The sequence below is a fragment of the Notamacropus eugenii genome, chromosome 5, assembly GCF_028372415.1.
Source record: "Notamacropus eugenii isolate mMacEug1 chromosome 5, mMacEug1.pri_v2, whole genome shotgun sequence".
Lineage (NCBI taxonomy): Eukaryota > Metazoa > Chordata > Mammalia > Diprotodontia > Macropodidae > Notamacropus > Notamacropus eugenii.
The window spans coordinates 229,033,078-229,060,106 of record NC_092876.1 but is presented as its reverse complement, the minus strand read 5'-3'; the positions used below and the strand labels follow the sequence as shown (position 1 = coordinate 229,060,106).

The window sequence follows — 27,029 nt, the reverse complement described above, 5'->3', positions numbered from 1 at the left end:
CCAGAACAGGCCTCAGGGGCAGAATCCCTAGTACCAGCAGAGGTTCTCAGATCCCTCAACTCACAAACACCAAAGACAACTTCAAGGTCAGTGAGAGGGCTTTTTCAACTGGGCAAGAAGGGAGCAGGGTCCTACTGTAGCTCTGGCCCCAGGCGGCAGCAGCAGAGGCAGTAGTAGCAGCAGCAGCATCCATTTGTGGAGCCCTCAGCCTAAAGCCCCTGGGGAAATTGAATAGCTGATCTGAATCTCAGTTCTGAGCATAGTCCTGGGGCATGGCGCAGCCAGAGGCAGTTGTAGAGTGGGAATTCTACTTCTCCCAGATTCTGGGAAGAAAAGTTTTTGGTTGCTCTCAGACCAGTAGGTAGGCCAGGAGAGGAGTAAAATCCTCTCCCTTGATTGTGCCACCTTGGAGCAACTGAGAACTTGCAGGTCCCCAAAATATACTGTCCTTTTGACAAAGGACTCAAAAGTCAAAAAACTGGCTATGAAAATGCCCCCAAAAGGGAAAAAGAATAAGACAATAGAAGGTTACTTTTTTGGTGAACAGGTATTTTCTTCTAGCCTTTCAGATGAGGAAGAACAATGCGTACCATCAGAGGTCTCCAAAATGAATATGCAGTGGTCTCAGACCATGGAAGAGCTCAAAAAGGATTTTGAATATCAAGTAAGAGAGGTGGAGGAAAACTTGAGAAGAGAAATGAGAGCGATGCAAAAAAATCATGAAAAGCAAGTCAACAGCTTGATGACTGCATGTTCTCTGCTGAAGAGCAAAAGAATGCTGAAGAAAAAAATACCTTTAAAAATAGCCTAATTCAACTGGCAAAAGAGGTCTAAAAAGCCAATGAGGAGAAGAATGCTTTAAAAAGCAGAATTAGCCAAATGGAAAAGGAGTTTCAAAAGTTCACTGATGAAAATAGTTCTTTAAAAGTGAGAATGGAGCAGATGGAAGCTAATGACTTTATGGGAAACCAAGAATTTACAAAACAAAACCAAAAGAGTGAAAAAATGGAAGATAATGTGAAATAACTCATTGGAAAAACAACTGACCTGGAAAATAGATCCAGGACAGACAATTTAAAAATTATGGGACTCCCTGAAAGTCATGATGAAAAAAAGCCTAGACATCATCTTTCATGAAGTTATCAAGGAAAACTGCCCTGATATTCTAGAACCAGAGGGCAAAATAAATATTGAAAGAATCCACCAATCACCCCCTGAAAGAGACCTGAAAAGAGGAAATTCCTAGGAATATTGTAGCCAAATTCCAGAGTTCCCAGGTCAAGGAGAAAATATTGTAAACACCTAGAAAGAAACAATTCAAGTACTGTGGAAATACAATCAGGATGACACAGGATCTGGCAGCTTCTACATTAAGGGATTGAAGGGCTTGGAATAGGATATTCCAGAAGTCAAAGGAACTACAATTAAAACCAAGAATCACCTACCCAGCAAAACTGAGTATACTTCAGTGTGAGGGGCGCTCTGGACCTGGGCCCCCTGGGTGGATAGGAGACACCCAAGAGTCTGGACCTGCTGACGTGGCTTTGCCACGGTGGCACTGCTGATGAGGCATTGCCACGCTGGCACTGGGGCGGCTCTACTGGACTGGGCTGGGCTCCGCCCTCAGGGAGGAACTGGGGAGGAGCCTACCCAGAATGGGAGGAGAACTTCCCCGAATGGGAGGGAGAAACCTAAGGTATATATTCACTGACCAGGAGGGGCTCGGGGGGATTTCTTGCTGACCGTCATGTAATAAAGCTGCTCTTACCCACCTCCGGTGTTCTGCCTAGTGATTCTCCCCTCGACCCCCCGAGGGGAGCCAGAGACATCTGAAGACCCTTGGGCAGGGTGAGTGATGCGGTAATTAGGGCTCCGCCCCTAACACTTCAGGGGAAAATATGGCCACTCAATGATATAAAGGACTTTCAAGTATTCTTGATGAAAAGACCAGAGGTGAATAGAAAAATCTGACTTTCAAACATAAGAATCAAGAGAAGCATGAAAAGGTAAACAGGAAAGAGAAATCATAAAGGACTTTCTAAAGTTTGAACTGTTTACATTCCTACATAGAAAGATAATATTTGTAACTCTTGAGACTTTTCTCAGTATTTGGGTAGGTAGAGGGATTATGCATACACACACACACACACACACACACACACACATATAAACAGAGCAGAGGCTGAGTTGAATAAGAAGGGATGATATCTAAAAAAATTAAATTAAGGGGTGAGAGAGGAATATATTGGGAGGAGAAAGGGAGAAATGGAATGGGACAAATTGTCACTCATAAAAGAGGCAAAAAACAGCTTTTTCAATGGAGAAGAAAAGGGAGGAGGTGAGGGGGAGAAATGAAGCTTACTCTTTTCACATTTGGCTTAAGAAGGGAATAACATGCTCACTCAATTTGGTATGAAAATCTATCTTGCACTACAAGAAAGTAGGGGAGGAGACAAGTGGGGTGAGGGAGATGATAGCAGGGAGGGCAAATGGAGAAGAGAGTAATTAAAAGTAAACACTTTTGGGGAGGGACAAGGTCAAATGAGAGAATTGAATAAATGGGGGGCAGTTTAGGATGGAGGGAAATATAGTTAGTCTCACACAACATGACTTATGGAAGTCTTTTGCAAAACTACACATATATAGCCTATATTGAATTGCTTGCCTTCTCAGTGGGGATGGGTGGGGAGGGAGTAAGGGTGAGAAGTTGAAATTCTAAGTATTAGAAACAAATGCTGAGAATTGTTTTTGCATACAACTGGGAAATAAGAAATACAGGTAATGGGGTACAGAAATCTATCTTGTCCTACAAGAAAAGAGAGAAGATGGGGATAAGGGAAGGGTGGGGTGTGTTAGAAGGGAAGGCATATTGAAGGAATGGGTAATCAGGATGCAAAGGGTTATAGGGTGGGGGGGGAGAGATGGGGAGAAAATTTGGAAGTCAAAAATTTGTGGAAATGAATGCTGAAAACTAAAAATAAATAAACATATAAAAAAATTAAAAAAAGGAAATTAATAGTAATAGTAGTCGTAGAAATAGAAGTAATAGTAGTAATAGTAGCAGTAATGGTAGTAGAAGTAGTAGTGGTAGTAGCAGCAGCAGTAATAGTAGTAGTAATGGAAGTAATAATTGGAGATAGTAGTGGTGACTGATGATGATGATGATGATGATGATGATGATGATGATGATTGGCAGTTAAGGCTTTGAGGCTTGCAAAGCATTTTACAAATATTAACTTCTTTTGTCTTCACAGTGACCTAGGGATTAGAGAAGGACAAATGTCTAGCTTTTCAGAAAAGAACACTGGAGCCAGCAAACTATTTAGCACAAGGGACTCAAAGGGACTCAAAAAGACAGGGGTCACATTCCTTAGAGCTACTTCCTTACCGACTGTCTTTCAGAAATGTCAAACTTGCTTTTCACCAGCCAACAGGGGCATGATCTTTGACCACTCAATAGCAACTCAGTTCTCTGATCCCATCAGGGAGAACCTCATATCTTGTAGAGTGGTAACAAAACAAAAATTCCTCTGTGCACAGGAAGACATTAAAACCTAATTGTCTCTATTATACTTTCTGTGAATTCAAATAGTGGGGGAGGGGAGAGGATAAATTGATTAAGAATATTCTGACCAACACTTCTCCCCACCAATATCATCTGCCCCACTCCCCGCAGTTAAATCTTTTCTGTCCTCAGTAAATCAACTATGGTGTTTTTTTTTGTATTTTGTTTTTTTAACAATTTGTCCATATTCCCAATTCTTGGTAGCTCTCAAGTGACTTGGAGAAGTATAAATATTTTCATGCACCTTCTCCCATTATTTGTTGTTGTTGCTCAGTTGTCTTAGTCATGTCTGACTCTTCATGCCCCAATCTGGGGTTTTCTTGGCCGAAATACTGGTATAAGGTTTACCCTCTCTTTCACCAGTTTATTTTACAGATGAAGAACTTAGGCAAACGGAGTTAAGTGACTTGACCAGTATCACACAGCTATTAAGTGTCTGAGGCCTGATCACTACAAATTATGAAAAGAAGCTCCTAGTCACATAACTCAGGGATCTTTGTTTGGCTCCTCACTGTTGAATATTTTTTCTCAATGCCTCTTAAAGTCATAACTAGCATACACTTAGCAAACGTGCAATTGTCTCAGAGGGATAGTAAGCACTTTGGATGACAGAGTCAGGATCCAAAAAGATTTGAACAGATTATAAAGTTGAAGCTGAAGTAGTAGAGACAAATGAAAAGCTTTATGCTTCAGGGCATTTTTAAAATCAGGGTTAGGAAGATAAAACAGGGAGGTATAGCTAGACACTAGTTCATTTGAAGAAAAGCTAAGGTTTTAGGATAAAAGAAATGCCCAGAAGATGTGTGATATGGAAAGCAGAAAAAGTGAATGCATTAAATGAGGCCACTCTGATTACCCTATACTCATTTGCACCTATTGATGCTCTATATATCCCTCTAGACTTAGTTCAAATGCTACCCCCTCCACAAAGCCTTCCTTAATTTCCCTAGATGGAAATAATCAGTTCTTTATCTGATCTCCAAACACTTAACTCTCCTCCCACTTCTAGTATTCTAGTTTATAGTACACTGATGTTCCTAAGGTTCCTGAGGGCAGGAATTTTACATATTTTTCTTTCTCCTTCCTTCCCTCAGTCTAGGCCAGTGTGAATGTAGCACATTTGTTGAGGGTTTAGTCCAAGACCTGTTTTCATCAGCGCAGGGAACTCCTCAGATCTGTAGAAAGGAGGACAGTAATATTTGCACTACCTGCCATACAGGATTGTTGTGAGGAAAGCACTTTGCGGAGGACTATATAAAAATGAGTTACTATTATTGTTTTATCATTATTATCATAATATTAGTATTATTATCAGGAAGCAAATTCAGACACTAGGGAGAACCAAGCTCAGTGTGGTCTGCTAATAACCTATTGTCCCAGGTATAATAACTAAATTATTGTGAGATATCTCATTTTGCATTATTAACATTTTTTGTTCTAATACCTTTTTTTAAAGGAAGAAATGAGAAATATCTTAGTTACATAAGAAGGGAGTGGGAGCAAACAGAACATTTTTATGTGTATGTTTATGTGTACGTGGGTGTGTGCATTATATGCTCCATCCTTGGGAGTCCAGCGCAGTTTCCATCCTTGACTAACCTTTCTTTGTTTCTAACTGTTTTTTTGATCATCACTGGCCTTACTCCCTCAGCATTCTCAGAAATGCTTGTGATATGGCTATGGCTGTTCAAACAAATGACAAAGGGCCTTGGTTATATAACAGCTTGTCCTAGAAACACCACCTATTTCAATTACTTGGTGTCATTGAGAGAAAGGCTGACAATGACCTGATGGTTGGAGTCTCTGCAATCAGACTTACCGTACCTATGACATTCACAACACCCAGGCCTGATTCATCCATCTGCTGGGATAACCTATGCCCCAACCACTGACAGGGCAAAACCAAAGCAGTCCAAGTATAGGGGTGTTTAGCGGTTGAAGTTTCTTCCTCTGGGTGTTCATCATGGGAGTGGAAGTTGGAGGCCTGTTTTGAATGCCAGGATGAAGCACTTTCCTATTTGGTGTCAATTCTTCTGCCCTTTTTATTTTGGAGTCTGCATCCTCAGCATCTCACTAGAATGTTAACTTTTTGAGAGCAAGGAACATTTCTTTTTTTATCTTTGTAACATGGGGCCTCAGCAAAGGTCTTGGCACATTGTAGTCACTGAATATATGCCTGTTGAATTGAATTGAATGAGAATTCTGTCTTTCCCAGGCATTAATTTCATATGCCTCAAGGATAGTATGATTAATAAGAGGTTCAAACTTGACATTCTCTGGGGTCTCTCAGACATGATGACCGCCACTTACTTGCATTGTCCACTAGGGACTGGGGCATCTCATCAAGAGGTCATCTTAAAAATCCTTTCAGGCATCTCTGCTTAAATGGCTTAGTGCTAGATTCTTCCAGGCAAGTTTTCTGGAGTCTAAATGTACCTCTTCTTTAGCCTTTCTTTCTGACCTTTATCAGACAATGGATAATTTTATTGATTTATTTTTAACCTCAAGTTACACAACTGTGAAGCAACCACAAGTAAAAATCACGTAGAAAAGGAGTAACTACCAGATGTTGACTGAGCTTTGTTGATACACTCACTGTTAGGTAAGATAGTCTTTTAATAGTTTTAGGTTTTATCTCCAGAATTTTTTCAGAATGTACACAGGACAACCAATTACCAGGATTGTTGTACCTATAGTGAGGTAAGGAGAATCTGCTCTGTGTTTGGAAAGAAAATTTCTAGAAGAATTTTAGTAGGATCAGAAAATCATTGTATCTCAGTATGAAAGGGAACCTTGGAGATTTTCTAGTCCAACATTTTCTAAAGAATGAATTCTTTGTAAGGTGTTTTCAGCTAGTCATTTAACCTCTTACTGGAGCATTTCCAGGAATGGGTTGCTTTACTACCTCTTAAGGCAGTCTATTCAAGGTAGCCAGGTTGGCTTTTTGTTTTGTTTTTAATATGGAATATGATTCCTTGGCACATAGAAAAACAGAAAGAATGCAATTTTGTTTGCTAAACTTTAGAATGGGTGACTGTGTAAGGCCTTTCTTCTATAGGGAAGGACATTGGATATATGGTCAAAGTATGGAGGTTTGAATTCTAACTCTGATACTTTCTGTGTGTGTGTGTGTGTGTGTGTGTGTGTGTGTGTGTGTGTGTGTGTGTGTGTGTGTGTGTGTGTGTGGCTTTGGGCAACTCAAGATCCCATCTCTGGGCCTCAGTTTTCTCATCCACAAAATGAAAGTTTTAACTGGATAATCTCTAAATTACTTACCAGCTCTAAATCCTACTTATGATGTGATCTTATTTTCCCCTCTTGATTAAGCCATGCCATTGAATTCTTGGGCTTTAGGGACACTAAAAGACAGGGGAAAGGGTGAGCTGCCTCCTTATACTGATCCGCAGTTGCCTCTTTCATCACCTGCTTTTTGCTGCAAAGGACATCCAAAGTGGGTGGAACCAAAGATTTTGAAGATTTGCTAGGTGGTGACCATCAGTTATGTCAGCTTCTGTCAGTCCTTGTGCTGAAAAGCTACTGTGTGCCAGTTTTTATTCTTTCTAAAAAGTAAGGGCCAGAGTAAATTTTCATTAAGGGTTTTTATTTAAAGCTACATTAATATTCTCACCAAAACATGCTCCATGTTAATGCATTCTGGCCACTACTGAGGTAATAATCTCCTCTGCTTAATTAGGGAAGAAGAGAGGATGCACTTGGCCAGAGAAAGTCACCTGAATTTATATACCCTCTCATATTCATTTCTTCCCTTCCCTCTCTCCTCCCTTTTTTCCTTCCTTCTGCCCTTCCTTCCTTTCTTCTTTCCTTCCTTCCTACTTCCCTTTCTTTCCTGTTTCCTCCCTTCTTCTCTTCCTTCCTATGAAATATTCATAAGAGGATAATAAGTGCAGTAACAATGGTCAACAGGCTCACTCAGATTTCTTATGTCTTGATCTGGCTTGTGCTTTTTAAATTAGGAAACACATCGCATTCTAACCTGCAGGTGATGCAGGTTAGAGCAATAGTTCAGTAAGCTTTCCTGGTTTGTTTCTCTCCCCTCTGTAAGGGGCAGGGAAGAAGCCAGGATTGTTCTTTCCTTGCTCATTAGACCTGCAATAGAATTCTTTGGGATCTTTCTCTGAGGGCACTGGTACAAGTGTGTTAATGCTCCAGTCTCAGTCTTCCCAGTAATTGAAGAGTGGGAGAACAACATATTTATGATCACAATGATCTAGGGAAATTGTCCAGGTTGAAGGTGTAATCCATTTTTTAGCATTTTAAGATTTTCAAGGTGCTTTACATATGTTATTTTACCTGATCCTCACACCAACTCTCTAAGGTAAGTGCTATTATTATCCCCACTTTACAGATGAGAAAACTAAGGCTGAGGAGGGTTAAGTGGCTTTCCTAGGGCCACATAGTTAGTAAGAGTTTGAGGTTGATAACTCTGGTCTTCCTTACTACTAGCCCAGCACTTTATCCGCTATACCTTCCCCTCTTACCCTCTTTATCCAACTATTTTTAGGAGGTGACGCAGGGGAAGGGAAGTTGGTCCAGAACTGCCCCTTTACTATTGAGTTCAACAGCACCTCTTCTCCCAGTTACAGTCTTATAAAGTTGTCTTAGGCACTGAGAGATCAAGTGAATGGTCTAGGGAGTATGTGTCAGACACAGAATCTGAATCCAGGCAGCCCTGACTCTAAGCCTGCCAACACCTTGCCCTTTCTCCCTCATCCTCCTGTCTGTTTCCCTTACAATGAAAATCCAAGAGTAAGACTGATGATATAATATGCTGACCACTATACTTTGAGTATAGAAGATCTGAGTTCAAATCTTATCTCAGACTTAAGAATTGTGTGATCCTTGTCACGATACTATTAGGAGGCAGCGTGTTTTCCAGAGCTAAGGCCCAGCAATAAAGTTGTGCCTTGAGCTTGGTGTAACAACAATCCTTTGTGTTCTCCCTCTGGATGAACACTGCTACAATTAAATCACAGAACTGATGATCCCTGAGCTTGGGCAAGAACCAAAAGGCTTGAAGAGACACAAAACCTTGCTATGAACAGACTTTTTTGTAGCTAGACAACCTTACCTCATTGTTGCTGTTGTGCCTTACCACTGTTTCTACACTACACAGTTCTATTCTTTGTATAGCCACAAATATATAAATTTTGGCCACATGTAAATCAAGTTCCAGCCAGCCACACTGAAGTGGGTCCCCTTCACTAGGGGCACGTGTCTAGATCCTTCCTTGCTTATAAGCCATTTATCTCTCACTTTGAAATTTAACTTTCATTTAATTCCTGACTCTCCTGTCCCTAGCTTGCTCTGTTTGGCTCCTGCCATCCTTAGGTTGGAGGCTGGTTTGATCTGGTTGACATTAATTGATGTCAGAAGTGGAATTGGACATGGAACTGGGCCACTGGACTCTCCAGTACTAATGAGAATGGATTAGATGCCACTGGAGATTCATTTCTTTAGAATCTGTCCTCCTTCATCTGTTGAGTCCTGTGCCCTTCTCCCTGCTTCAATGGCCTGAGCTCCAGCCTCAGCTGAGCTTTCCATTCTTTGAAGGAAAACTCCTGGAGCTCTCTGATGACCTGACTTATCTTGGATCACTCTGATAAGGATATCCTTTCTTAAACTTCACATCTCTGTTAATTGGTCCCTCTGTTGTTTTTTAAACTGAATACTCCTGTGAAATTGAAACTGTGTGCCTCTGTAACCATATGCTTCTGTATGGATTGTAACTGCAAGCTTTGTTAAAACTGTGTCTGTTTGTATCTGTCTTGTCATTTCATCTGTGCCTGTGTCTTTGTAAAATGTAAAATGTCTGTGTCATATTTGTATTATTTGTAGATTCTGTTACCTTGAAAGATTTAAAATGCAGCCAGCCAAAAAATTTCTAAGGGCTATAGCCAAAGAGTTTAGAATTCTGGGAAAGATGAATGAACTTTCATACTTGAAGCAATTGTCCCAGCAAGCAGGTCTAACTTCCACTCTAGGTTTTCCATGGGAGATTAGATAACAAGAAAAAAAGTCAGATAATCAAAGTTTGTAGAATTGCTAAAAACATCTTAGCACATTTCAGAGGTTTGCATATTTATCATTTTTAAGATTGCAGGGGAGAACTCCTGGGATTTTGGGTAATTCCAGGAACTTACTCCTTTCTGAACTCTTAGTAAGTTCAGAACTTACAGGTCCTTGGTTAAGGATCTCTAAACAGCACATAGAGATGGTCCAGTTTCCCAGCCATGGAGGGGTAGGTTCAAATAATTCAATAAAGTTTTACCTAATCATAATTACATTAAGTCAGATACAGATCAAACTACTTAGAGGGCTCACAATGGATAAATTTTGAGAAGGAAGATTTACATGTCACCAAGGCAACTAAGAAAACTTAAATATAAACTATGCAAAGCAATACAATAATTATCACCAATGTTAGCTGACATCATCTTCTTGTATCCTAGTAACACATTATCAATATCCATTTAATCAGCACTTTTTGAGTCCCAGATGTCTCATATAGCTATCTGATCCCTATATATCTTTTCTTGGACAATAGGCCACTATTGGGGTACCACTCTATAGAATTTGTTTTAAGAAAAAATAAGGATTAAATTTTATGAAAGCTAAAAGTAGATGGCGTTTTCCCTTGAAGATTGATAACTTCATTGTTCTAGAGCAAAGAAGGAAGGCAGCTAGTTTGGAAGTAATCCACGAGTGAAGAAAGAAGAAAAAATAAATGGTTTGCACTTCATAGCAACCTCTTCTTAACCCTTCCATGACATTTCTGCCCATGAAATGAGAAAAGATTGTTTAAACCAAAGATCTCTTGCCAGAGACCCTCTTCCTCTCCCTGTTAACCCCTCTTATCTCAGATCAGATTCCCAAGTATGAGTGTTGAAAACAATGTTGGAAAAATGTAGAGAAACTTGAATTATGTTCCGGTTGCAGAAATTAATTTGCTGTGTAATATTAAGCAAGTTATATTATCTCTTTTTGCTCCAGTTTCTTGATCTATAAAGAGAAAAATAACAATGGTACCCACCTCCCAGGGTTGTTGTGAGATCAAAATAATATATGATTATATAGTGCTTAACACAGTGAATGCCATATTATTAAGCACTATATTATTATTTCTTTAATTGAATATAATTGTTTCATGCTTGATAACTTAAGGTAGTTTTAAAATGCCAAAAGTAATAAGATTAATGATTTTTGTGTGATAACGTGATAATTTGGAAATGCAATTAACTGAATTAATGTCATATAATAATAATATGTAATTGCAAACTTTCACTTGAAAATTTTGGTTTTTATGAAAGTATATATGGTGGTTTAAAGATGTACCTTCAACATGTCAATGATGAGTCAATGATCAGGTCTTTACTGTATGTCTGAAGCTCCAGAATGTGGGTAATTTTAATTTATAAGGATAAATAAATTGTTAACTGTTACAGAAACATCAGGATAGATATTCAAGCCCTAAGTTGTGGTTAGTAAAATTTTGCTATTTAAGGTAAAAATTCTTGGGATTGTAATTGACTCTTATTTTGAGCTTTGATTACAGGAATATTTATCTGAATTGTTGTGAAGTCAAAGTAGAAAATGACATGTGCTACAGTCTGGGAACTGTTAAAGGTGGATGTCTGCACCTGGGAAAAGTCTTGGGGACAGCTTTGACATGGTCCAAGGTGGGATCCTCCTGACTCTATTTCCCCTTTGCACTATTTCTTTTCTGTAAAGGAAAATTCCCACCTGGTTAATCCTGAGCTTTGCTTTTAACACCATGTGACTACGATTGGCTATCAGATATGACTCCTGCCTGGAATCAAACAGAGCTAAGGGAATTTTTTCCTCTTAGGATGAATATATGACATTGTTATAACTATGTCCCTCTTTTTCCTTTAATAGCAAATTTCTATAATCAAGAAGTTTTGTGAGTATAATACTAAGTCTATTAAATAACAGATTGATACTCGAAAATCTTTGCATTACTATAATAGGAAGTAAGTATGAATGTCTTACAATTTTAACTTGTATTTGTGGTCAAATTATAATATAGGGATGATATCCTCCTAAGGGGAAAATGATTAGACAAAGTAATAGGATAAAGATGGGCTGTATAATTTTTCTAAATAAATGGAATAATAAGTTATGAGAAAACAACAGAATTAGACTGTTTTCTTTACAAACCATATACAGATGTATATTATTGGCTTTCAAATTTATGTCATGGAAATTCAGGCTTTAGAGTATGGCTTTGAGAATGTAGTAATAAGTTCTCAAAATTGGATTAAGATTTTACACATAAATTGTGTTGATAATGGTAAAAAAGTGAAAGTATTTTTCCATTTTGAAGGTATATATCTGAAAATTGGCAGGAGTCATTTTACACTTGGACCCTTATGAATTTTTAAGGATTCTTAAATCAGATACTGGATTTAGGTAAGGATAGAAGCAACAAATGGAATATATAAATTGAATTTCTCTGAAATTTCAACATTGAAGAACCACATTTAAAAAATTATATTATCATAATTATCTAGGTAACCTCTAGATTTGGAATGAGAGAAGCAGAGCCCACATTGGACCTGTCCTGAGAATAATGCCTATTGTGCAAGAAAAGATATCTCAGGATCAGATAACTATGAGACATCTGGGACTCTAAAATTGCTGATTAAATGGATATTGAGAATGGGTTACTAGGATACAAGGAGATGATGTTAGCTAACATTGGTGATAATTATTGTATTGCCTTGCATAATTTATGTTTGTTTCCTTGGTTGCCTTGGTGACATGTAAATCTTCCTTCTCAAAATTCATCCATTGTGAGCCCTCTAAGTAGTTTGAGCTGTATCTGACTTAATGTAATTATGATTAAGAAAACTTTATTGCATTGTTTGAACCTACCCCTCTATAGCTGGAAAACTGGACCATCTCTATGTGCTGTTTAGAGATCCTTAACCAAGGACCTGTGCTGTAGTGATCAGAAATTCAGATGGAAACATTTATACAAGAAGTTTTCTCACAATCACTAACCCATATGTTTTTACAGGCCCCTACTAGGTCCTTCTGACTATTCTCATAGCTGTCAAGTTTGTAGGTGTGTACTCCAGTCTCATCTGAAGAAAGCTCCTGCTCCAGAGTGGATGGCAGAACCCTCTAATGACCTCTAAGTTTGTCCCCAGAAGCAGCTAACATCCAGGTGAGACAGCTGTCCCAAGACTCCAGACCAGGGCTGAGGATATTGTTCTAGTTTTTTCTCCTCTTCCCTTTGGTTATGTTCCTAACCACCATGGCCCTGAGTCAAATGCATGTTGCATTTTCTCCCTTGACATTCTTGGCTCTCCCTCTTTTCTGCTTCCAAGTAAACAATAACTAGTCTTGATACCTGGGACACACTTCCCAATAGGTCCTCTAAAGGATCCAACCCCCCTGGGCAACATCTCATCATGTCTCAACTGACTTCTCATGGCATCTTGGCTTATACCTGTCTCTCCTTTATTGACCAGAAGGGTAGGATTCTTTTAGATCCCCACTCTTTGGCCAAAAGGGGGAAATGTCAAGATACTATTTAGGAGACAGTTTATTTTCCAGTTCTAAGGTCTAGCAAGCCAGCTGTGCCCTGAGCTTGGCATAACAACAATCCTTTGCACTCACCCTCTGAATGATCACTACTGTAGCTAAACCATAGAGCTGATGGTTCCTCAGCTCAGGCAAGTACTAATAGGCTGGAACAAACATGAAGCCCAGCTGTGAATGGATTTTTGTCACTAGATGACCTTGCCTCACTGTTGCTGTTGTGTCTCACCATTGTTGCTACACTACACTGTCTGACTCTTTGTCTAGCCACAAACATATAAATCAACCTTTAGTTACACTAAAGCCCGCTGGGGTGGGACCCCAGCACATGTGTCCTTACTTGCAAGCCATTTCCCTTACTTTGTAATTAAAGTTCTGCTTCATTCCTGACTCTCCTCTCTCTAGCCTGTTCTGTTCAGCACTGGCCATCCATATAGGTTAGAGGATGGTTCAATCTGGTTGACACCCTTTCTGGCCTAGTTTCCTCACCTGTAATATTAGCAGTTGTTACAGATGTAGATAAGAGGGGCAGAACTAATCAAATGGGAACCCACCAGAAAAGTTTATATTCATTTTCATATGATGATAGGACAGGGGCATGGGCTGATCAATGCCACTTGGTATTAATAAGAGGAGATTACTCTTGAACAATCTCTTTGGAACATCTCTGTGCAAAAGGCACATGCTTCCTAGTAATACTTAACTGTGTGGTAATTGTATAACAATAATAGGAAGATCAGTCAGGATGAACTCTTTGATTGAGTGACAGTGATATAACTACTCTGGGTTACAAGAATTTTGCCTCAGGATGGCAACACAGGAGACTGAAGCATGTTTACTTTCTTCAAAACACCAATGTGGGTGATCCTTTTCTGCAGTGATTACTCTGTGCTATCAGAAGTCTGAAAAGTTGTCCTGACGAAAACTACTGCCCTCACACCTACAGCTCTTGGACATCATCCCACCTGTTGGTCATCCATTGCCTTCATGGGACTTTCCTGGGGGCAGAGGGAAGGAGGTCTGCCTTCCCCTTATCAACAAGACAACAAAACCACACACTACCAGAGTGGACTACCTCATGTGCTAGAGCCATATAGGACACCTGGGATTAACTGAAGGAGCAGTGGAAATGATGGTTTTCATCAGCCTAGGGGCATCCCTGAAGTCACTGTTTCTCCCTGAAGCCCTCAACTGCATTTGCCTCAGGTTCTAGAATTCCCAACTGCAGCTCAATTGAGTGACAAACAGAACAGAAATAAATGATGGACAGTAAAATTGAAGTAGAACTTCTTAGCTCATTACACATACACACATATGTATACGTGTATTTGCATATATGTAGATCAATATATTCTGCTTATAGACATTTTGAACTTCTTAAATGAAGTTCTGTAGGCAGAGACACCTAATACAAAGAAGATTTCAAAATGTTTATAAGTAGAATGAGTGAAAAAGGTTTACTATTTTGTTTTACAAATGGAAAGTAGGTGTGTGTGTGTATAAGAGAGAGACACAGAGAGGACAGAGAGAGAGAGAGAAAAAGAGAGAGAGACAGTCAAAGACAGAGAGAGACAGAGACAGAGACAAAGACAAAAACAGAGAGAGACAGAGATTAATCATTTATGATCCAAGTCAAAACAGCAAGTGTCATCTGAACTAGGACCTAGGTATCTAGCTGATGCTAGGACATATTATCTTTGTGAAAACAGAAAGCATTTTTTTCATACTTGGGGTTCAGGCACATTAGAAATTTGATACCATTCTCCCCTCCCTCCCCAAACAAACAATATAATCATAGTACATAGAGCTGGTCCAGCCCATTATAGCATCATTATAAGATGTTATTATCCCTCTCTCCTTACCTCTCTGTGTCTCCCTTTGTTCCTGTTTTGTATCTCTCCCTCTCTCTCTCTGTCTCTCTCTCTGTCTCTCTGTCTCTGTCTCTGTTTCTCTGTCTCTCTCTGTCTTTTTTTTAAGCCAAGGCTCCATCCATTTGCTACTACATGTTTAGGTAGCAGCGTGCTGTGCACACATTTACTCAGAAGGCTGTTGTGTGCCTAAAGCTTCATGAGTCCAGAGGGAGCTAACCTTTGGTGGCTATGATGAGTCTATAAAGGTGCCATACCCACAATGACACCATTGCACTGGCCTGCCTGCCTACCTTTGTGGATTTTTCTTAGGCCTTTAGAACAAGGCCAGAGCAAACTTTTACACTGGGGGTGGTTGATGTCTACTTAGTTTATTTAATCACAGACTCCAACTTAGGGTGCTAATAATGAAGATACTAATGACTTCTAAAAGTTCCAAGTGAATGCTGAACCATAGGATTCCAGAGCTAGAAGGCACGACCTCTTAGGAGGCCATTTAGTTTGGCCAGCTGCTTCCTGGAAGGCTATAACATGAAGATCTTCAGATCTATGAGGATAGTCCTCTGTTTCAGTGTTTGATCACTCTTATAGTAAAGTTATTTTTCTTTTTTTTTTATTTTTTTTTATTTTGTAATGTTTAACAATCACTGCCATACAATAAAGTTATTTTTCATAAAAATAATAACAGTGAATTTAATAGCTAACATTTATATTGTGCTTACTACATGCCAGGCACTATGTTAAGTGCTTTACAAATATCATCTTGTTTGATCTTCACAGAAACCCTGTGAGGTAGGTGCTGTTATTATCCCTACTTTACAGATGAGGAAACTGAGGCAAACAGGGTGAAGTGACTTTCCCAGGGTCGCATAACTAGGAAGTATCCGAGGCTGGATTTGAACTCAGGTCTTCCTGATGACATTTCCAGAGCTCTCTCTGCTGAGCCACTTAGCTGCCTCTTATTTAGCCCAAATCATCTTTTTCAGCAGTTTAAGCCCCTGTCCCTTTCATTCTGTGGGAAGATGGAGGAAAGACAAGTAGTAGCCTCTTTGCAACAGGCATTCAACAGGTAAGTTGGTCAAACAAGCCTTCAACTTTTTCTTTCTACAGAACAAATAATCCCCTGCACAATCATTCTTACCTTGTGTGATTAGTTTATAGGATAATAGATTTAGAGCTAGAAGAGACCTAAAAGCCATTGAGTCCAACACTCTCATTTTATAGATGTGGAAACTGAGGAACAAAGTGTGACTAGGGTCACACAGCTAGTAACTTTTTGAGGTGGGATTTGAACTCAAATCTCTCCTGTCACCAACTTGTAACTTACTTGTTTCACCATACTGCCTCTTAAAAACAATTGCTGGCAGTGATGGGATAGAAATCCAGATCTCTAAAGGCACTGTTATTGTGGTAAAGTAGCAAAGATATTGGGTTTGCAGTCAGAAGATCTGAGTTAAAATTCTGACTCTTTCACTTAGCAGTTTCATAATCTTTGGTTTGCCACCTTGAGCTTTAATTTCCTCACTTAGACGTGAAGGAAGGGGGGCTGTACTTAGATGATGTCTAATGTCCCTTACAGCTCTAGTCTTCTCAGATGCCTTTCAATTTGCAGGTAGAAGGGATTACAGGGGGAAGTGAGCTAATAGGATATTCTTTCTATGGCCATTTTGTTTGCACTGTTCATTATGAAAACAATTGAGTGATCTCACTACATTTTGTCCAGAGTTCTACATTTTTTTTGTCAGAACCCTTGATCCTTTGCCCTTTGCTTTACACAAATTAATTTTCCAGCATGTGACCTCAGGATGCATAGTCTGTGTGGGAGACCTGCCGTCTGCTCTGAAGTTCAGCCTCTAAGCCATAGGCTTGAAGGAAACTGTGTTTTAGGGATGAGGAAGCCAGGAAGGGAAGGGGAATGAGTTTATTTTAACTCTCCATGAGCAACAACAGCACGAGTAAATCCAGGGGCTGGCAGGGAGATGAAGCTAAGTGCCAAACTATCACTGTAATTTGCATAATGTGTAATATAAGGTGCTGATTCATCTCCTGTAAACAGGGGAGTCTGGCAAGGGGAGGAGGAATTACAAATCAACCCTTCCTCAGCCCTTAAAAAACTGATAACCCAGAGGATGGAGCCTTTCTGCCCTGGTAGGCTCACTTCCTCTCTGTACTTAGCCAAATGACTAATGGTGATAGGCTTACTTCTGCTGTGGGTCTATAATGGTGCCATATGTTGCCTCCTCCCTGCAAAAAGATTGAATGGGTATCAGGGATGCTGCTGATTTGTTCCTTTTTGTAAGTGTAGCTGCTGTAATGCAACCCTTCTGCACCCCTAAACGAGGGTTTTTCTTTTGTAGATGGGTTTTATGAACATTTGTTCATAAAATGTTATGCTATTAGAATTGAATAGTTTTGTGTTAATATGATTGTTAAGTAATTGATTTTCTAATAGGCTATTTACTAGAGCTTGGGTATTCATCATACCGATTGAGCTTTTAGAAATTGGGCATACAGTGATGTGAACGCATGTAATGGTTTTTGCAAATGAAGAATGAAGCCCTAGTCCTTCTATTTTTGGGAGAGTCCTAACCTTTTAGAAAACTGCAGTGACAAGTGTCTCAAGTGGCAGGCAGAGTTAGAAAGCGGAACACTATCAACATTTGTTTCTGCGGTAGCTTCAAAATCTGCATCCATCTTTGGTGTTCAATTATTTCTTGACAGTGGGAACATGTTGTGTGTCTTGATGAATTCTCTCTGGGATGGAAGGTAGAACTCTGGGTTCTGTTCACTGCTCTGGTCCTGTTTGACCATGTGCAAGTAACTAACAAGACCTTAATTTCCACAGCTTTAAAATGCCAGAGTGCTAAGATACCACCGAAAACATATTCTTGAGTTACTGCTTCCTTTAAGGCATTGTTACTGTTCAGTTGTTTCGGTCCTGTTTGACTCTTCATGACGCAATTTTGGGGTTTTCTTGGCAAAGATACTGGAGTGATTTGCCATTTCCTTCTCCATGTCATCTTACATATGAGGAAACTGAGGCAAACAGGGTAAAATGAGTTGCCCAGGATTAGGCAGCTAATGTCTGATGTCAGATTCAACTCAGGAGGATGTCTTCCTAGTGTCAGGCTCTTTCCTTTATGCATACTTCATATTAATCATTCACAATCATCAGGCATTAACCTCCTGTAGAATGAATCTTGTTCCCAATTTCAGAAGAACTTCTGTCAATGAAGTTTCTCTACTCTCCTGGAAAATTTGCCTTTTTGCTGGCACTCTCTCTCATTTCTGTGTCTGTGAAATCTTTTTTCCTTGCTCCAGAACCTTAGTACCACAATAGCCCCACATTGTTCACATCACCTTCTTTCCTCTTCCTATTCCTCTCATTTCAATTGCTTCCCCCCTACCCTCTTCGAACTTCTACTTTCGAGGTGACTCAATTCTGTTACTTTCTTGCCTTGCTCACAAAGCATTTAGGCCCAAATTTCTGGACTTGAAAATTGCACTTTAGTATTTAAAAATATTCAGAGTACTGAATAAGTGACTTTAGTATTGTATGTATTCCAAAAATGAAGATTTGAGGAGAAAGTCAATGAATGCACAATTTAAAGTATAATAACATAGTAATTACTCAATTTTGCATGTGCACATGTAATACTCTCTATGGGTTACAGTCGACAGATGCCATAGCAGATGTACTTCAGCTAAAGGAGAATGTCCATTAGCTATGCCAGCATTTGGGCTTATTATCTTCAACGGTGTAGGATGTAGAGTTCCTAAAAGGTATTATTAAACTGTATATGATGAAGGATCCCAAGTCATCACTCAAACATGAACAACTGTACATTGATAAGACCATATATAACATGGGTGGATTGGACTTTGGAAGCCAGTCCTTGGAACATTTGCAGATTATTACCCTCCCTTCCTTTCCCTTTTCAGGCCAATCAACCACATAGAAACTTGAAAGGAGGTGATTGGTTTCTAGTCAAGTGTGAGTGAGTATGTGTGATGACAAAAAGCCTTCTAATTGACCACAGAGTTGGAAAGACAGATGCCTCAGGGATTATGGAAGCAGAACTGAGTGGATATACAGAAAGAGCAATTCACCCCCTTCTCACTCTACTCTCCTTAGCAGAGTTGGGTGGCAGCTCTGACTTCCACCTAGTCACGGTATCTGTGAGCATATGGTCACTTTCATTTCTCAATATTTATTCTTTTCTGATCTTAGGCAAATGGATATTCTGAGACAGAAGTGTCCACAAGACCTTGTGGGTTTGGGAAATCCAGAAGCCCCATCAGAGGTCTCATCAGTGGTCACAGCTAATGGAGGTAATAATGGCCCACCAGAGTGTCACTGGCAAATGACAATGGAAGCAGATATGGAAAGATGTGGAAGGAAATTATTTGAGGACATTAGAAGCTTTAGAGAACATAATGACTGGAAACAGGTAGAATTACTGACTATGGGCTCTAAATTAGTACAGATACCCAGAGCCCATCATAGAGGCATTCCTAAAGGGAACTTTATGGGCACCACATAAAAGGAGACAAATACTTCTAGGGCCAGAAGGCAGTATCTTTTGTTGTACATGTTCCCTTAGACGTGTCTCACTACTACTATACTTTATATTTGTACCCATTTCCCCTGGATTCTGAGTGTATCTAGTAGAAGAATAGACCTTCAGAATTTTGGAGAAAATGGTATATAACAACTATTCTTATTATTTTTTCCTCAGCAAATCTCTTTTCTAAAAGCTAATGGAGTCAAGTGGTTGATTATTAATGGGCAGCATACTGGTGGGGACTCAGGAACAACAGTACTAAAACTATAGTTCCTTGAACCCTAACAGAGGATAATATACTTGTCCTTCAGTAGACCAAACTTGTAAGTGCAAGTATATATTGGGGGAACAGCCCAGAGAGAGGGTTCCAAATATATTCAGAAGCTTCATTTTAAAGGATCCCAATGAATAATTGGCCTTTAAAGATACCTATGTGTACAACTGATTGGCCAACTAACTCACAGGTAATTAACTGTAATGAAATTTTAGAGCTCAGCAATTTGTTCATTTTTCAAATGAGAATAATGAAGTTCAGAGATATTAAGTGACTTGGACAGTGTTATAACTAATAAATAAATTGATAAAGCCTAAAGTAAAACTGAGGTGTCCTGGTAACAGTCTAGTGCATTTTCCACTCCAATCCACCTCACTGTTCTTTACTCCACTGCTCTTCATTCTACTTCAATCTTCTCCATTCCACTTTACTCCTCTCCACTCCATTTTTCTCCTTTCAACTCCATTCCTCTCCAATCTAATCCCCTCCCCTCCTCTCCACTCCACTCCTTTCCAATCCAATTCACTCCAGTGGAAACCTATTAAATGTAAACCATTATGCTGGGTGCTAAGGATAAAAAGACAAGGTTATATTCTACTGTTAGGAATACAATATCTTAAAGAGAGAAGTGTACTTCACTCTATCTCTACATCTAGTGAGTCTATCTAACTGATTTTTGACTGAATTGGCTGGTTGCACATCTAATTTGTATAGTCAAAACAGTTGAATTGATTGTGTACATGGACAACATCAAAGATTTATGTGTATAGGTATGCCTGTTTCTGTGCAAAAACTCACTTTTATAGGATACATTTTCAAATCTCTATGGAATCACATCAATTCTTTAAGATTTCTGCAATATGGAAGATTATTGATCATATCCCTAGTTTTTTTGATCCACATTTATACAAGTCTATATTATTCACCAATAGTGCAATATTTGGCAAGAAATCTTGCTGTACTGGAAAAGAGTGGTGACTTGCAGGATCTGGATTCATATTTCAGGTCTGATACTACCTATGTGACCATGGGCAAGTCATTTAATCTCCCTGAGCCTCAGCTTCCTCATGTATAAATTAAAGATGGCCTCAGAGGTCCTTTTTAGCTTGATGGTTATAGTTTTATGATCCTATTATTTGTGATTTCATCAACGTGGATAGTCCCTCCACCAATATAGAAAGATAAATCCTCTACTCCTCAGGAGATGGTTTTATGAATGCTATGACCAAAAATAATTCATCATTTGATGGCCCACCTTCTGGAATGTGATGAACCTCTTGGCATATAACATCTGTCCTCAGAAGTCAGATATATTGTCTGTCCCTGGGCCTATTTTGGAAGGCTTTTCAGATTGATGTGACCTGCCAAAGTTTATACTCTACTCTCGAAACCTCCAAGATGTCAGGGCTACCTCCATGCTATAGTGAGGAGGCGTTGAAGGAGGCCTCCTCTCCTTTGCATATGCTGCTCCTTCAGACTTTAGACTCTACCTCCCCATTTGGAATTATAACCCTTGCATAATTTTCATTCTGCTAACTGGGGTCGCTCCCTGGCCATGTCTCCCTACTGACCAGATGCTTGATGTCCATCTGGTCTAACTGTAGAAATATCCTTGTTTCTACTCAAGGCCCAGGTAACAGAAACAAAATAAAGGAGAGCTGGGTCATGACTATGGTGCCTGAGGGCATAATTAGATTCCTAAGAGAAGTAACACCATGTTGCTGGTAAGGCTATTATATGCCCATTTTACTAACATGATGTGACCTCCATCCATCACATTTTTTTCCCTGGGCATTTTCCTTGTTCAGAGTAAGTTTCTCTAGAAGGGCTGTATTTATTAACCCACAAGGCAGTTCAACACAAATTGGACATATGCCACTGTTGTCTGGCGGATAACCTTTGATTTTACCAATGACTTGAGAAGCTATTCTGTAATGATTGAGAAAATGGAACCTGTGAGTGGGAAGTCACAACAGCTGAAGGATCTCACATAGGCACCAACTATTAGCCATTTCAATCTGGGTGCCAGAGACATCTCAAACTCATCCAAAACTAACTCATCTTTCCCCACAAACTTCCTTCTTTCAGACTTTCCTATTTCTGTCAAAGGCATCATCATTTTTTAAGTCTCTCAGATTTGTGACCTCAGCAAAATCCTTGATTATTCATTTTCCTTCATCTATCTGATCAGTTGCCAAATCTCCTTTCTATCTGCATAACGTTTTTCTCATCTGATCCCTTTTCTCTGCTCTAATAAGCCACTGACTTAGTTCACCTTTCACCTAGGTTATTGTAATGGTCTCCTAATTAGTCTCTTGCTTCAAATCTCTTCCTACTCTACTTCAATCCTCCAAAGTGATTTTCCTTAATTGTAGATGTGACCATTTTCATTCTCCTACTCAGGCAACTCCATTGGCTCCCTATTACCTTCAGGATAAAGTATAAATGCTTCTGCTTGGTATTTAGAGTACCTTGCAATATGGTTCCAACCTATCTTTCCAGCCTTATCATACATTACTCTCTTTCCCACACTTTAGGATCTAGCCAAATGAGTTTGTTTCTCACATAGGATTCTCCATCTTTTTCCCACACTGGTCATCCGCCATACCTGGTGGATAAGGTCCTTTTCTTCCTTCAAGACAGTTCAAGCACCACTTTCTACATGAAGCCTTGCTTGATTTCCTCCACCCCCCACCCCACAACTGCTAGTGCCCTCCTCTTCCTCCTTTCCTCATGGTAAAGTAAGAAGAATGCTGACTCAAAATCAGATATGCCTGTTTTTAAACCCCACCTGATACTTATTACCAGTGTGACCATGTGAAAGCACTGCTTCATCCCTCCCCCCCAGCTTCCTCATGTGTATAATGAGGAGATTGGGTCAAATGACCTCTAGATTCCTTCCATCTCTAGATCTATGAGTCCTTTCTTTTCTCTCTATCCCTATTTCTCTGCATTCTAAAATAAAATCAAGATAGTTTTAATACTCTTAGGATATGGGCTTATTTATGCTTCTTTTACTGTTAATAAGCAATAAATATAATCCCGCCCATTGTTAGGAGAAGCTCAGGCACTAATGTGGAGATATAAAATAATTAGAGGATGTTCAGGGTGTGAATTTTAATGTCATGGAAAACTCTCTTTTCAATACTGTGCTAATTGTAGGGTGAGGCTGAATAAGTGGAAGCTATACAATTAACATAGCATGGCTCATTACAGCCAGTTGTGAGTTAAGGCTCTTTTTGAATACACATAGCTTCAGTATTAATGACGATCTTTCCCTATTAACAATGTGCATCAGTCACAGATACCCTTAGATCCTTAGAGATCTTTTGGAACTTGTGTGACTGATCTGACTATTGCCTTCTTACACCTCACTATACACCCTATAATCTGGTGACCCTGGCCTCCTTGGTGTTCCTCACACGAAATACTTTATTTCTAGACTGGGCATTTTCACTGGCTATTTCCCATGCTTGGAATACTCTCTCTCCTCATCTTTGCCTTCAAGACCCAGCTAAAACCCCAGGGAGCCTTTCCCTGTCCCTCTTAGTGCTGGTGCCTTCCTTTTGTTGATCATTTCCAAATTTATCTTGAATATATCTTGTTTGTACAGTGTTGTTTTTCATGTTACCTTCACTATTAGACAGTGAGCTCCATGAGAGCTTATATAGGAGCTAGATTTTGCCTTTCTTGGTACAGCACCTGGCACATAGTAGGTACTTTATAAAAGTTAGTTAACTGACCTAAAGGGAAGCCCTGACCTTCTCATTTTGATCTCTCTGACCTCAGTGAAAGCCTCCTAAAACTGGCTTCAAAATGGATTTGCAATGAGGTCTCCAAGTTGTAATAACAGTGGATGTCTAAGGATAGTTTGAGGGCTAAAGTCAAGAAAGTAGTAGCTTAGCAGTCAAATCTCCAGAGGACTGACTCAGTCCTTTTCTCTTTCCAACTAAGATAAAGTACTTATGCACTTTACTTTATGCTGAGGGTGTTAGACTTTTTGGACTCCCTCCTCTCCCTATAGATCCTCCCTTACCTCCAGTAAGATCGTGAATACCAAAACCGATTTTTCCTCTTTTAGCATTAAACATTCTATGACATTTCCCATAAAAGCAAGGATTTTTTTTCCCTCTGCATTCTTGGCAATTTTTTTTTTTAATCAATCGGAATAACTCCAAAGCTTCCCAACTTCTGGGTTCAAATACTGCCTCAGAACAGTCCCAGATTGCCCTGGGCAAGTCCCTCAACCTCTCTGGCTTCAGTTTTATCATCTGCAAAATGAACAGATTGGAATAACTAATCTCTAAGTTTTCTTCCAAGACTTAATTTATGTTCTAAAAAAATGTGATTATGTATATCTCATTCAAATGCAAAGTCATTTAGGCTGACTATCTATGCCAGGCCCTAGCATATCTAGAAATTTCCTTTGTATTTTGAAAGAGGGGCATCTAGATTTTTGGATCACAGGTCTTGGCTAGGAAGGGATCTCAGAGCCCTTGGGCGTTTTCTGTAGCTGTCCCTCATGTCTGGTACAGTCTCCCCACTCTGCTCAGATTATTGACCTCCCTGGCTTTCTTTAAGTCACAACTAAAATCTTGCCTTCTATAGGAAGCCTTCCCCAACTCCTCTTAATTTCAGTGCCTTCCCTCTGTTAATTATTCCCTGTTTCTCCTATATATAGCTTACTTTGTATATTTTTGCTTGCATATTGATTGTAAGCTCCTTGAGGACAGGGATTGTCTTTTGCCTCTTTTTGCTTCTCCAGGTTAGGGCAATGTTTTAATATAGTAGGTATTTAATAAATGCGTGATTGATATATAGAAAAAAGTGCTTTGAAACTATAAAGCAGTACGTAAGTAGAAGCTATCATCACAGCTACATAGTTTATATGCCATGAATTCACAGATCTGAAAGGAACTTTAAAGAACCCAGCTTTCTTGTTTTACATATAAGCAAACATTCATAGAATTTAGGTGACTTTCTCAAGGTCTCATTGCGATTTAGTAGCAGAACCAGGATTAAAATGGAGGTCTCCTCCTAATAGAGTTCTTATCCCATTCATTATTCCACATACTGCTAGAAAGGCTAAAGTCATGATAATTCACTTGTCCTTTTCTATATGCATACATGCATGAGTTCACACATACATTTATTCATACATGTGTGCATACATGTACCCACACAGGCATGTATTGCATGCTCACATGCATGTACCTACATATAGGCATGCATGCACACATGTGCACACATATGGATATACACATATATTTATGAATGTATGCATACATGTATCTATGTACATGCATTGGTAGGTATGTGTGTATGTGTATGTGTGTATGCATGTATGGTCCAGATCTATGATTTCATTAATATTAGGAATTCCTGGTGAGGAAATGCCCTCTACCAGTGCAGACCAGCCACTGTTACATGCTTTATAGTCTTAGAAATGTACCTGAGGACAATGAAAGGCCAAGTAACTTAAGTTATATTCTTAATACATGAGTCAGAGGCTGGACTTGAACCCAGATCTTCCTGACACTGGTCCCACTTTATCCACTACTTCATTCTACTTTGTGGCTATGGTATGTCTTAGATGTCCTAAAGTCTGCTCGTCCCAGCTTGCTGAAAGTCAAAATTTTCAGCATGAGTATTTATAATTTGAAAATTGACAAACCTGTAAATCAGGGCCTAATTTGTTTTGTTAATTGCCTAGACTTAAGAAAATAATGGAGAAAAATGTTAATAATACAGATTATGCTTTGATGTGTGTCTTGCTTTTTTTGAAAAGCCGTTGTTAACAATTTACCACACAACTCCATATTTAGGGTAATTCAAATGCAAAGGAGAAGTTAATGAATAAAGGTGGGTTATGGAATCTACAATCTGCTTCTTATTGGTTTAAATCTCAGCATTTCACATATTTGAAAATGGGCTCCTCTATTTTTGAAGCTTTCAGTACATAAGACATTATTTTCAACTTAAATAAGAATGATTAAAGTACAGTAGCTTCTAGAACAGGATATTCCATCAAGGATGATTCCCAAATCAATTAGATGTGACCCTGGAGAAACCAAATCTAAACAGAAGTCCTTGACAAAGAAGGCTTTTTTTCCTCCTTTCTTTTCAACTCCTGAGTATTTCATTCTAAGTCATGATAAAGGAGGCTATGCCTAAAATCAGTCAAAAGTTTCATGGGCAACTGCCTGAATAAATCAAGAGGAAAGTCAGAATCCATTGAAATATCCAATTTTTCCTGTGATCATTAAGTTGAAAAGGCTTTTATTCCAAGGCGCTAGATATACCTGCTATATCAACATCCAAGAGAAGAAAGGACCTTTTTTCTTCTCCTTGCTCCTTACCCACTATTCTTCTGGATGGCTGAACTTGAATGGTTTCTGATTCTAGGGAATGAGTCATTTTCACAATGATCTGTTTTATGACCATGCAAATTGACCAGAGCAATCTGATCCTACCTGTTTTACAGAGCATTTCACGTCCTCTTCTCACTTTTTATGTTGTGTACAGTTCAGTTTTCATCTGCCTGAGGTTGAGAGTAATTCTGGAGGGGACTTGCAGGAGAGCACTAGGAGATGTTGTTCAGTTCACAGAAGAATCCTAAGAGGCAAAATAGAGAGAACTTTGAGAACAAGTGAAATTACTAATATCTGAAAAAGTACAGAATCCTGTTACTTAAAAATATATTTGGTCATAGGTCTTATACATACGACTATGGGTGAAAAAAGACTGGACAAATATAGCATAGGATCAGAGAATTATAAAGGACTAGAGCTCATCTAGCCTAAACTATCCCATTCATCAGATTCATCTATGGAAGACATAACATAGTATTCATTCATTCATCTATTTATTTATTCATCCATCAATCCATCCATTGATTAATTCATTCGTTTATCACTTACAGAGCATCAAGATAGCCCTGATTCTCATGGTCGAGTCGTTCAATAAACATCTTTTGAGAACCTACTATGTGCTGGTGACCACGCTAGTTTCCATAACAGATACAGAGATGAACAAAGTATAATCTCTATCATCATGGAATTTACAGTCCAGTAGCCATTAAATTATCGTTGCTAGCATGTGTTGGTGTGGTGCTTAGCTTGGAGTGGCATAAGGAAGTAGTGAGACTATGGAATGGACCCTAGTTATGA

The 27,029-nt window shown here is 39.2% G+C and overlaps 1 protein-coding gene across 4 annotated transcripts in view; it reads right to left on the bottom strand.

Annotated features, from left to right (window-relative positions):
• Window positions 1-27,029, bottom strand: part of B3GALT1 (beta-1,3-galactosyltransferase 1) — a 722,358-nt gene that overhangs the window by 43,615 nt on the left and 651,714 nt on the right. For all 4 annotated transcript variants that reach the window (XM_072612208.1, XM_072612209.1, XM_072612210.1 and 1 more), the window contains one exon: window positions 26,334-26,475. The gene's annotated coding sequence lies outside the window, so the exon portion shown is untranslated. The remainder of the gene's footprint in view (window positions 1-26,333; window positions 26,476-27,029) is intronic.